Source organism: Dermochelys coriacea, chromosome 28, assembly GCF_009764565.3.
Source record: "Dermochelys coriacea isolate rDerCor1 chromosome 28, rDerCor1.pri.v4, whole genome shotgun sequence".
NCBI classification, from domain to species: Eukaryota; Metazoa; Chordata; order Testudines; family Dermochelyidae; genus Dermochelys; species Dermochelys coriacea.
In genome coordinates this window covers 5,499,476-5,511,922 of record NC_050095.1, presented here as the reverse complement: position 1 = coordinate 5,511,922, position 12,447 = coordinate 5,499,476, and the positions used below count along the sequence as shown (strand labels likewise).

At 49.7% G+C, this 12,447-nt stretch overlaps 3 protein-coding genes across 51 annotated transcripts in view; 2 read left to right on the top strand and 1 right to left on the bottom strand.

Annotated features, from left to right (window-relative positions):
- The window catches only part of LOC119849376 (zinc finger protein 420-like), a 3,142,523-nt gene that overhangs the window by 300,482 nt on the left and 2,829,594 nt on the right, over positions 1–12,447 (bottom strand). The gene's annotated exons all lie outside the window — the stretch shown is intronic.
- The window catches only part of LOC119849403 (zinc finger protein 501-like), a 1,099,011-nt gene that overhangs the window by 412,061 nt on the left and 674,503 nt on the right, over positions 1–12,447 (top strand). The window contains exon 1 of one of the 7 annotated variants that reach the window (XM_043503842.1): positions 9,554–9,590. The exons of 5 other annotated variants lie outside the window; for them this stretch is intronic. The gene's annotated coding sequence lies outside the window, so the exon portion shown is untranslated. Of the gene's footprint in view, positions 1–9,553; positions 9,591–12,447 lie in introns of those variants that run through there. One more of the 7 variants, XM_043503843.1, reaches the window with a different exon arrangement.
- LOC119849388 (zinc finger protein OZF-like) overlaps positions 1–12,447 on the top strand; it is an 875,044-nt gene that overhangs the window by 702,442 nt on the left and 160,155 nt on the right. The window lies entirely within an intron of this gene.

The following is a 12,447-nucleotide window of genomic DNA, read 5'->3' as shown; positions in this document are numbered from 1 at the left end:
GCGGGAAGATTTGGAACGGGTCCCATATGAGGAGAGATAAAAGAGGCCAGGACTTTTCAGCTTGGAAAAGAGGAGACTAATGGGGGAGATGATAGAGGTCTATAAAATCATGAGTGGTGTGGAGAAAGTGAATAAGGAAAAGTTATTTACTTGTTCCCATAGTATAAGAACTAGGGGCCACCAAATGAAATTCATGGGCAGCAGGTTTAAAACAAATAAAAGGAAGTTCTTCTTCACTCAGCGCACAGTCAACCTGTGGAACTCCTTGCCTGAGGAGGTTGTGAAGGCAAGGACTATACAGGGTTTAAAAGAGAACTGGATAAATCATGGCAGTTAAGTCCATTAATGGCTATTAGCCAGGATGGGGTGTCCCTAGCCTCTGTTCGTCAGAGGGTGGAGATGGATGGCAGGAGAGAGATCACTACCTGTTAGGTTCACTCCCCCTGGGGCACCTGGCATTGGCCACTGTCAGTAGACAGGACTCTGGGCTAGAGGGACCTTTGATCTGACCCAGTGTGGCCATTCTTATGGTCTTATGTTATGTTCTTATGTAAGATTGAAAAACTTGGGTTGGGGGACAGGAAGGGGCGGCTCCTGCCCCAGGCGGGCCCCTCACAAGGTGTTTGTGACACGTGAGAACTTGAGCTCATTGGCCATAAAAGCCAAAGTGAAGAGGGTCCAAAAGCTGGAGGCAGGGGTAGCAGTGGGAGTGAGGGGTAAAATCCAGGACCAGAGGAATGCACCGGGATGAGGAAGTGGGGAGCTCGGCTTCCAGAGAGTGGCATCTGTGGGGTTTGTGAAAACAGGGGTGAGGGGGGTGGGCAAAGGGGTTTTTCCCCTTTCCTCCCTTTTTCCTTTCTGCGCCTCTAGTTCCAGCACCTATGCATACCTACCCCCAGAAAATATCATTGTCCTACATGCTTTTAGCACATTGCACAGAGCTATCACTGGCCCAGAAACATCCAGAAGTAGGGGTTTGCAGAGGGGACCCCAGAAATCAGGCAGAATCCAGCTCTTGCATTCGGTGCTCTGAGTGTCAGGAGAATCCAGAGCTGGAGATTGAACCCTGTAGACCTCAGCGTCCACGTGTCTGTTCAGAGTTCTCCACCCCCACCCCTCTGATCGTGAGAGATCAGAGCTGGTGACGGGGGCTCAGGGGATCAGCAGGACTCGCTGGCTCTCTGTAAGGGTCACTGAGGAACGAATGTCCTTTGGGAGCTCATATGCCTCAAAGACAACGAGGAATCCGGTGGCACTTTAAAGACAAACAGATTTATTTGGGCCTAAGCTATTGTGGGTAAAAAACCCACTTCTGCAGATGCATCTGTTTGCCTCTGTTCCAGGGCTGGCGTGAGTTTGCATCTGAAGTTTATGGAGGAGATGTTATGATGGGATAACATGATTTTGGTAATTAATTGATCTTTAAATATTCATGGTAAATAGGCTTAATGGCCTGTGATGGGATGTTAGATGGGTGGGATCTGAGTTACCCAGGAAAGAATTTTCTGTAGTATCTGGCTGGTGAATCTTGCCCATATGCTCAGGGTTTAGCTGATCGCCATATTTGGGGTCGGGAAGGAATTTTCCTCCAGGGTGATTGGAGAGGCCCTGGGGGTTTTTCGCCTTCCTCTGTAGCATGGGGCACAGGTCACTTGCTGGAGGCTTCTCTGCTCCTTGAAGTCTTTAAACCACGATTTGAGGACTTCAATAGCTCAGACATAGGTGAGGTTTTTCGTAGGAGTGGGTGGGTGAGATTCTGTGGCCTGCGCTGTGCAGGAGGTCGGACTAGATGATCAGAATGGTCCCTTCTGACCTCAATATCTATGAATCTATGAATGTCGCCTCTAATTTTTGACAGGCTGTGTGCGCAAAAAATTTCTTCTGTGCAAATTTTGTGTGCGCGGGGTTCAGGATCTGTGTGTGCACGCAGACGCGCACAGCTTAGAGGGAACAGTGGAGAGGGCTTGTCCGGGTGCGGTTGATCTCTGTTGCAGGAGTATTTGTGTAAAGAAAGCAAATCACGCTTAGAATTCACCGACTCTGTGCACCGATTTCTCCTGCCCTGGGAAGCCGCTGACCCACAGGGCCCAGGCCAGGTCTCGCTCAGCAGCAGGGCCAGGCTGGTATCAGCAGGGTAACATAATAATGGGGGGTCTTAAGTGCGAGGCTTTTCCTGGTGTCCCCCTGCACAGTTCCTGCCCCAGGAAAGCAGACCCTAGGGGTAACAAAGGGACAACAGCATCTCCTTCCTTAGAAGTTTTTAAGGTCAGGCTTGACAAAGCCCTGGCTGGGATGATTTAGTTGGGGTTGGTCCTGCTTTGAGCAGGGGGTTGGACTAGATACCTCCTGAGGTCCCTTCCAACCCTGATCTTCTATGATTCTATGATTCTATGATTGAGTTTTCGCCATTCTCAGCCCGGCGAGTCACCAGCCTGAAGGACACCCCGGGAGGGGGGAGTTCCCTTGGGAGCCAGGGACTCACTAGACACTGGGGTGGGGATTTCCTCAGCGCTCAAGAGGAACCAGCCAGAGCCAGGCAGCAAAAAGAGCTGGGAAACTTTTCCCCCCTGGCCCCGCTTCTTTTTCCCTCCACCCCCCTTTCATTTCTCTCTCCTCTTTCCCTTTCTAGCCCCTTCCTCATCTCCTCTCCCTCTCTGGCTGGGAGAATGGGTCACTTTCCCGTTCCCATGGGGGACCCACACACCCCTGGGCGGTTCCTGCAGCTCTGGGACTGGCAGACATGGGGGGTGGGGGGTATCTCTGGCTTCAGCCCCTCTCCCAGCCAGCGCTGCAGCCTGGGTTGGTGTTTGCAAGACACAGGAAGGGGCTGGAGCCGCCGGGGGCTGGAGGAAGGAGCTGGGAGAACAAAGCCCAGAGCCTAGGCATGGGGCAGCTCCTGGCCCAGACCAGGGGTTGCTCTGCGCTCCCCGGGGTCTCTGCTGGGGGGGGGCTTTCTCCAGCTGGGACCAGCCCCCTGGACTCTGCCCGCACCAGGAGCACCCCCCTGTGAGTGAGGGACCCCCGGGGAGGGGTAGGAAAGTGACTCTCTGCACAAAGGGGTCTGGGAAGCTCACATCTGGCAGCATCTGGGAAGCCCCCCTGCCCTGGGGCCCACCTGGGGGGGGGTTCAGGTGGGGAAGGAAACCAGGCCCCGGTGCGGTTTTCTACCTTTGTGGGTCGGGAAGGGAGGGATGAGAAATGAGACAGGGGTGGAGGGAGGGGGCAGACCGTGTGAACGGGGGGGGGAGGGGGAGATGGACCTGGCTCTGGGCAGGTTGGAGATTGCAGGGAGCTAGGGGGGGCTCAGTGGTTCGAGCATTGGCCTGCTAAACCCAGGGTTGTGAGTTCAATCCTTGAGGGGGCCATTTAGGGATCTGGGGCAGAAATTGGGGATTGGCCCTGCTTTGAGCAGGGGGTTGCACTAGGTGACCTCCTGAGGTCCCTTCCAACCCTGATATCCTATGATTGTATGAAATTGGATTGTCCCACTTCTCTCTCGAACACTCATACAAATCTCCCCTCTTTCTTTCTGATCAGCAAGTACTGGTATCAAAGCCATGTCACCTTTTCTCCCAGATGACTGAGCCTTTCGCTGGTCTCCTCAAAAACAAATGAGGTGTCCGGTGGCACCTTAAAGACTAACAAGTTTATTCGGGGCGTAAGCTTTCGTGGGTAAAAACCCCACTTCTTCAGCTGCATGGAGGGAAAATGTGTTGGTGGATACAGACTAACACAGCTACCCCCTGATACTTGACACTCTGGTCTCGTGAGATTTTGCTCCATTAATTCTCAAAGGTCTGTTTAAAATCTCCTCCGATTTGGGATATTTTCCCACCTGTGTTATCTGCAGTGATTTGGCCTTGTTTGGGTGGGAAACTGTGAGCCATCCCCTAAATGAGAAAGGGGTTAGGGGGTTGCAGCCTGAGAGAGCCCCGAAACCCGGCTGGCTCTGGGGTGGGGCGGCCGTTCTCTGCCAGCAACAGGGCCTGGAAGGGGGACCGCAGGGGAAAGCAGGAGCAAGTGTCACCAATGGGGTAACCAGTCCCACCAGGTGCCTGCCCATCTGCCCAATGGAAGTACCCCACAGCCACCAGCTGCCTGTCCCCTGCCCATCCCCACCCCACTGCCAAGGAGCCGTCTGGATCCACACCCCCTCTTCTGCCCTTTTAAAGCAGCTTCCCCAAGGGTTCCCTACTGCCCATGGGACTGGGGCTGGTGCTGGGGAACCAGTATTGTCTGTTTACTGAACTATCATCTACAATCCTTTCAAACTTTCCCACTCTCCCCACTCAGGATTGAATATCAATATAAAATCCCCATAGATCTTTGGGGTTTTTTCCCCCCCTCATAGTATCAATTTTTGACCCATTTTCTCCCCAGTTATCAAAGCTACATATAAAACACACTAACCCCCCCATCCTCTTCTCTCTCTAGTTGGCTATTACTGATTTTATATGTCCCAGATTGCTCCCGGTTTCAATAGTTCTAAATATTATTAATATAAAATCTCCCCCAGTTTTGCCCCTGTCTGGAATATTGATACCAAAATCCTGGCGAATGTTGCCCGTTTTCTCTCTGCTTATAAAATATGGATAAGCCATTCATTCAAATTTTACTTCTTTTCCGCTATGGATGGAAAATCCCACATTTCCCCACTGTCCTTTCAGAAATGGATCCAATATCCCTCAGATGTCCACCTGTTTTTGTCCCATTACTGAACATGGCTCTCAAACCTTGCGTTTTGCCTTTCTCCATATCATTATGAAATGTCAGTTAAAAATCCTCTCAGGTCTGGGGGATGTTCCTCTTGTTTTTAATGGCAGAAATTTATCCGTTTCTGGAGGGAGCCAGTAGCCCCGAGTCATTCTCCACACTGGAGATCCCAGAGGGTTAAATTCCCAAATGATCAACTTTCCCCTCTCCTTTGAGAATCACTTGTTCCTCCCTTTATCTCCATTAAAAATGTTTGCTGGTGAAAAAGTCTTGCCCCACATTGAATGCCCATCAAAGCCAGAGGCCTCCCCTCTTCAGCGAATCAGTGCTCACAGGATATTTGGCTGGACATTGATGGCACAGGATGAGGGGCTCACTCCGCTGCTGTATGGTGTAACTGGCTCTTTGCTAGCCCAAGCAAAGACCAAGTGGCTGAGACTCTCCGTGCTCCTGTATTAACCCATTGCCACTTTCTCCAGAAGTATCCCAAACTCCATGGCCAACGGTCTCCACGACGGGTTGCTTCCTGCAGCACTGAGATGCAGCCACTTCTGGGGGAGGGGGGCTCCAGGGAGGCCTGTGGCAGATCATGGACAGTTCTTAAGTATTTTGGACCCTTCATTCTCCTGTGAAAGCAGCACCCCACCCAGGGTTCCCCCTACCTGTGTGAATGGCTGGTACGGGGTGGTGATATCTTTCTATCCACTTATCAAACACTGATATAAAATCATGACAGATTTTGCTTCTCTCCCCCCCCCCCCCTTTGAAACTGAAGGAATTTCAGGTTTTGGAAGGAAAATGGATGCCCTGAGTCCTTTTTCTAGAGATGGGGAGGGATGGAGGGAGGGGGTTAAACCCCCCTCAGCAATGGGTCTGTTTAAAAGGATTGTGGCTGCCTCCTTCCTGACCCATGTTTCTGGGCTGGTTGAGACCAGTGTTAATCCGGATTCATTGGAAAGGAAGATGAGGAGTGACTCCAGATTAACAGGGGGGCGAATGAGATCAGCTGCCCTGTGGGGAGGTGGTTCCATTATCTGTTGTCACCAGAAGCTCTGGATGCTGCTAAAGGACGGGAGGAAGTTATCTCTGTGTCTCTCTCTCAGGATATTGGTGTTGAGCTTCCTGGGTCAGACGCTGCAGCCTCCATTGTGACCGGGGGGACCAGATTTAGCAGCTGCTGCTCCCCCAGCGAGATCTGTTCCAGGGAGTTGCCATAATTAAAGTTTCCTCGGTGCCCAGCCAAGGTGAGGACTTTCTCCAGCTGGTGCTAGCCCCGTAGGTCCACCCTAGGCTTTGCTAACATCAGCTCATGGTTTGGAGACTCCCAAGTGATTGAGGGAGAGTTTGGGGAAAGTGCTATATCTACTCTTGTCAGTAAAATTTATGTCACTCAGGGGTGTGAAAAAAAACAAACCCCGGACTGACATAAATTACGCTGACAGAAGCGCCGGTGTGGACAGTGCTATGTCAATGTCAGACAATGGCAGACACTTTCCGACTGACATAGCTACCGCCGCTCGTTAGGGGATGGTTTAATTATGTCGACAGAAGAGTTCTTTCCCATTGGCATAGAACAGGTACACGGGAGACCTTACAGCCGTGCAGCTGCATCGGTACAGCTAGGCCACTGTAAGGTCTCTAGTGTAGACATGGCCTAATCTACTTCTAGAACCAGCTCTTCCTGTCTTTTATGTCCCTTGCTTGGAGTGACCCACCCTGTGCTTTAGCCTTTCTAATTTTGTCCGTACACGCTTGTGCTGTTCGTTTGGACTCATCCTTAGCAACTCTCCATGTTTCCAGTTTTGAAGGATTCCTTCTTCTTTTCAAGAGCTACTGATGGAGCCTTATTGGCCTCTTACTCTGACCTTTCGTTTGGGATAGTTTCCTGCTGAGCCTTTAAAATTATCTTTTGAGAAACTGCCAGGTCTCCTGAACTCCAGTTTTCTTTAGATTTTCTTCCCACGGGACCTTACCGACCCGTTCTCTGGGTTTGTTAAAGTCTGCTTTTTTGAAGTCCATTGTCCTCATTCTGCGGCTTTCACACCTGCCTTTCCTTAGACTCATTAAATCCATCATCTCATGATCGCATTCACCCGATTTACCTTCATAACCCATTCCTCCCTGCTAGTCAGAAGCCCATCTCAGATGGCTCTCCCGTGGTTACCTCTTCCGTGTTCGGAAACAAAAGTTGTCCGCAATATGTTCCAAAAACGTACTGGCCATTTTCTCTTTGTCCATATTCCTTTTCCAACAGATGTCTTGGCAGCTACTGTAGTCCCATTGCTATCAGTTCGTATTTATTGGGTGCTCCTTTTATTTTCATGGCAGAGGCTAGAATGGCTACTGAAAAAGGGCCTGGTTGGGGCTGTGAAGTGAAATGAACTAAAGCCTGTTCTGAATCTCCCCCGTTGCTCTTCTCGCCCTGTCACACTGCAGAACGACATCCATGTTTCGCTCCAGCTTATCCCAGCCTGCTACGGGACGGTCGCGGGGAAGGGAAATGGCTGCAGAGGAGCCAGTTCAGGTAAGGATTATCGGGGGGTTGCTGGTGGGTTCCTACAGGAGGGAGAGGGGCAGCAAATACACCGGAGATGGGAACTTCTGGGGAGTTCAGTCTGGAGGTTGAAGCGGGGCAGGAAATACACAGGGTGGAGAAAGAGAGGGGGGAAAGCGTGAGACAAACTTTCTGGGACTTGTTTAACCTGGGCCCTAGGTTCTAGGAACAGAGAATGGGGTTGGGGGGGGTGTCAATGTGGAAATTCTCTTATTTGTGGAACAGGATACAACTCCCCTGGGCAGGAGTGGGGAAAAAACTCACCAGACTCCCAGGGCTGGAGTCTGAAACTACTAATCAGAAGCTTCCATTGGATACGAAGGGGGCACCAACCAGTGAGGCTTAGGGGAGATGCTCTGTGCCCCCACATCTAGCTGCTGGCAGTGGGGACGGCGTTCGGCTTCCTACCAGGGAGCTCGCCCTGGACCCTGCTAGGGGCTCCATCTCCTGTATCAGTCTCTGGCTAGTTGGTGTGTGATGGATCTGCTGGGAGTGACGAGGGGCTCTCTCTTCATCCCCTCACCCTGGTGCTTCCTGGATGATCTGAGCAGGGTGGGGGTGGGACTCTGTTGACTGTGAGCCTCCCAGAGCTTCCATTTGATTGGCTCCTTTCCTCCATGAAGAGTGGGGCAGCAGGTACTGAGTGGGGGGCTCTTGCTCTTTCAGGGGCCGGTGACCTTCGAGGAGGTGGCTGTGTATTTCACCAGGGAAGAGGGGGTTCTGCTGGATCCCCCTCAGAGAGCCCTCTGCAGAGACGTCATGCGGGAAAACTATGAGAATGTGACCTCGCTGGGTAAGGGTTCCTGTCCCCTCAGTTATTAAAAGGGGAAATGGAGAGTTAAGGTTCACGTCACCCCCACAATGTAACCTTAACTCTGCCCTGTTTCAGCAACACCCCGACATGCCAGTGACACACACACTAGCAGTCTGCCCTCCCCTGCTACACAACACTCTGGGAACAGGGCACAGAAGGTCTTAAAATAGTTATAACCATTAGAAGCAACTTATCAACATCACCATATCAGACTATACAAATTAAATATCCTTAAACCAATCTCTAATAAGTTCTCAAGCAGTATTTTCTTCTTTTGCCTAGCTGCGCTACTCTATTATCATCAGTGGAATTTTGTTTGTTTGTTTTGTGTGTATGAAATCAACATTTACTGACATTTACCAATAAAAATCTAATCCTTGCAAGCCAATCCATTCACTGTGACCTGAGCCACTCTTCCTGAACCCTTATGTTTCTCACAGCCACAAGATGATCCTTTCCCTGACACAATGTGCCTTTGGTGGTATTATAGTTGGTAGTGAAACTTCTGGGGACACATCGGTTCTCACTCATCCCTCCCCATCTGCAGCAGCCACAACCTCTATTCCCTACAAGCGCCTTGGATCTATGAGCTGGTGCCTCCTGAGGTCACGTCGTCTCATAAGCGCCGACTCCATGGGTGCTCCGGAGACAGAGAGGAGCAAGTGGTGGGTGGGTGGGTGGGCGGGAGGAGGCGAGGGGGAGGAGAGGAATGGGTGGGAGTCACTTGTGGGGGAGAGGGCAGCTCGCAGTGAGCAGCCGGGGGGCCTCTGGGGAGGGGGCAGAGCCTCAGGGCAGAGTGGGGGTGGAGCACCCTCCAGCAAAAACAAAAGTCAGCACCTGTGCTTGGCCTGATTTTAATTTTTTTATATTCTCCTTTTCAAGAGGAATTAGCATGTTGCTCCTGAATTATAGCATCTAACTCTCCAAACTTCTCCAGACACTGGGGGATTTTCCATACTTCTCCCCCTTATACCTGACTTACTCGATTCGCCAGTTCTTCAAAATATGCTTTCCTCACCCCTGACATACTGTAGTCAGCTGCAGCGTTATCCCTAGATGACCAGCCCATCTTCCCCGTCACTGGCTCTGGGCCTCTCTCTGTCAGTATGAAGCAGTTACACAGTGGCTTCCCCTCTAGCTGGCTTCTCCACTTTCTGGGATATGGAGTTACCTTCTGTGTTTTAGGAGCCCCCTTGATGATACATGTCTGGTTGTGTGTGTTTGCAGCAGAGATGGCGATAGTTAAATCCCTCCAAGGTAGAGTGTCCTGCCCCTTGGAGCATCTGGGAGCTGGGCCCAGGATTTTACGGCTGGGTTTAAACTAACAGAATGTTCTTTGTGACAAATGTCCCCTGAATTCACCCGATCTCCACTTGTTTTCTTTCCCCTGAGCAGGGTTTCCAGTTCAGAAACCTGACGTGATCTCCCAGCTGGAACAAGGGGAGGAGCCGTGGGTCCCACATCAGCAAGGCTCAGAGAAAAGAGAGATCCTGAGAGGTCCCTGCACAGGTGAGGAATCATTAACCAACTCAGAATCTGTCAGTGCCTGAAGAAAAGAGCTGGGAGTCCCTGAAAAGACCCTGTGAACTCTCTGTCTCAGCTCTTGTAGCAGATCCCTTCCTGACCTCCCTTTCCTTGAGCCTTTGGATAGGAGGTGGAAGCAGAATTGATCACCCTCTTCTCTCCCCAGATTTTAGGGAATTCAGTTCCTGATTTTTTTCTCTCTCCAGCACTTATTTTGATTTTCTCTTCCTTTTTTCCATTCCTGATTCTGAGGTTTCTCTCTCTGTCCCTGCAGGTGATGGGAGGGTGAGCGAGAACGAGGAGCAGAATCCAAAGCAGGAAGATACTAAGCGAGTGGAATCACCCAGGGCATTAGCACAAAGATCTAATGTGAAGTGTCCAGTAGTCGTGAGCAGGAAAGTGCCTGCAAGAGTCAGCACAGACCAGAGAGAGAGCAGGGAAACCAGCCGGGGCAGAAAGTGGGTCAATCCATTAATTGCTGGCAAACTCACAAAGACCTCAAAGAAACCACAGCCCAGCAGAGAATCCCCATGGGAGACAGAAACAACACATGCCCTGAGTGTGGGAAAGACTTCAGTTACCGTTCGGCCCTTATTACTCTACACATGCTGTGTGTGTGCGGGAAAAATTTCACCCAGAGCTCAACCCTTGTCCAACATCAGAGAATTCATACGGGAGAAAGACCCTATGGATGCACAAAGTGTCAGAAGAGGCTCAGTGACAGCTCAGCCCTTATTAAGCATCAGAGAACCCACACAAGAGAAAGACCCTATGAATGCTGTGAGTGCGGGAAAAACCTTCACTCAAAGCTCAGCCCTTGTCAGGCATCAAAGAACCCACACGGGAGAGAGACCTTACGAATGCTCCGAATGCGGGAAAAGCTTCACTGACAGCTCACACCTTATCAGGCATGAGCGAATCCACACAGGCGAGAGACCCTATCTATGCGCAGAGTGTGGGAAAAGCTTTGTTGTGAGCTCAAACCTTGTTGCACATCAGAAGATCCACAAGGGTGATAAAAAAAATCATAAAAAAAAACCTGACAAAAGATAGATTTTTTTTCTTTAGTATTTTTGCTAATTCCCACATAGTGACTTTTGAGGCTATTTGTACCATTTACGTCTCAGATGCTCCAAGAGAGATGCCCATTTTTGCCTTTTACAGCTTGCCCTTTTTGGGGTGAATCCTGTGGTCCTTTCTATCCACTCTTTTGTCCTATGAGTCCTGGCAGTATGTGCCAAGAATGTCCATCAGCACCAGATGGGAGAGATATGGGTGATCTCCACTAGCTACATCTACTAGATAAAATCTACCAGGGTCTTTTCTCCATTAGGGTTTTCCATGGAGTTAGCTAGCTTGCATTAGCTAATCTCATGTTAAAACAAAACTACTCTTGCACAAAAGATGTAGCCCGTGTCGAAAGGCCAGGGTTATCTCGCCCGTTTCCTCATCATCTCATCTAGCCATGACTTGTCCTAGTCTAAACCAACCTGGAGTATCACACTGATACTGTGCCTCTCCCTGAAAAGCAATTGTTAGGGTCACCAAGTTTCCCCTTTAGGGAACAGATTGCCTCATTCCCACTTGTTCTCAAATTGCCCTGGGTGGTACTGATGGGTTGGAGGGATTCTCTCCTTCCCCATCACCCCAGTAGTGTTACCTTCTATAAGAGCTGTGTAGAGTTTATCTTCTTCGCATTCTACCCCTCCACTGCCCAAAGTGTCCCATGATGCAGTGTTCTCAGCCCTCTGTGCTTTAGACTCACTCTTTGGTGCCTTTGATCCTAAATCAGACTCATTAGGACTGGACATGAAAGTGTCACTGACCTGGAAGGGGAATTCCAATGGATCCCAGACACAGTGGGAGTTTAAATCCCAGTTTCCATCTATTGGCAGAGACACCTCTGGGCTTTTCCCTGCTGAGATGGGATTGTTTGTAGATGGAAAGGTTGGCTGCTTTTCCCCTGTTATGATAATCCTAAAACTTTTGTGAATAACACAACTCAATAATAATGAGACAGTGCTGAGTGAAAGCAGGTTTGAACGGATCAGAGGAGAATGTGATGGAGAATCTCTTGTCCTGATTGAGTCATCAGATGTATCCTGTTCTGGAATTTCATTTTATATGTAACTGAAAGTGTCTTATTACCCCTCTGTGATGTGGGTTTTTCTCTCTTTCCTGTGGGCCATTTGGTCAGATAACTGGATACTAATTTTGTTTGACCAAATCTAGCTTAGATTTATTGGGGGGCTTTGAGACAAATGACCATTTGCTAAGAGAGTCATTTCTTTATTTATTTTTGCTTTTCCCCCACCACTCGGTGATGACATGGAGGAAGTTCAGGTGCAGTTTAGTCAACAAAGGATAATACTCCATGCTAGTGACATGTTACCAAGGAAACAGCACTGTTTTTAAATCTCCATTCTGAAATGGTGAACCACAGGACATCCAAAATCGTGCAATTAACTGAAGTAACTGAATACAATTACAGTGGTTTTCAACTGCTTGGGTCAGTATTGTCTCAGATGATGTTGGAATAGAATCCCACAGTAAGTGACTTGGAACTGGGAAACTGTAAGTCTCTTGGTTCAAAAAGAAGGTGTGACCCGGTCCTACAGGGGGTTATTCCTGAGAGATCTCCTAGCTACTCCTGTGATTTGGGAAATGCTGTCCCGAACGATGCAGATGTTGAGGAAATGGAGGTGGTGTTTTTGCTGAACTCACCTTTGTCGGTGCTGCAGATGTCTACAAAATGAAATCAGTGTTAAATGTGAGATAGCGGCAAAATAAATCCCCACCTATTTTCAGAAAGAAACCCCACCTCTGGTAGCTTCCAGAGATT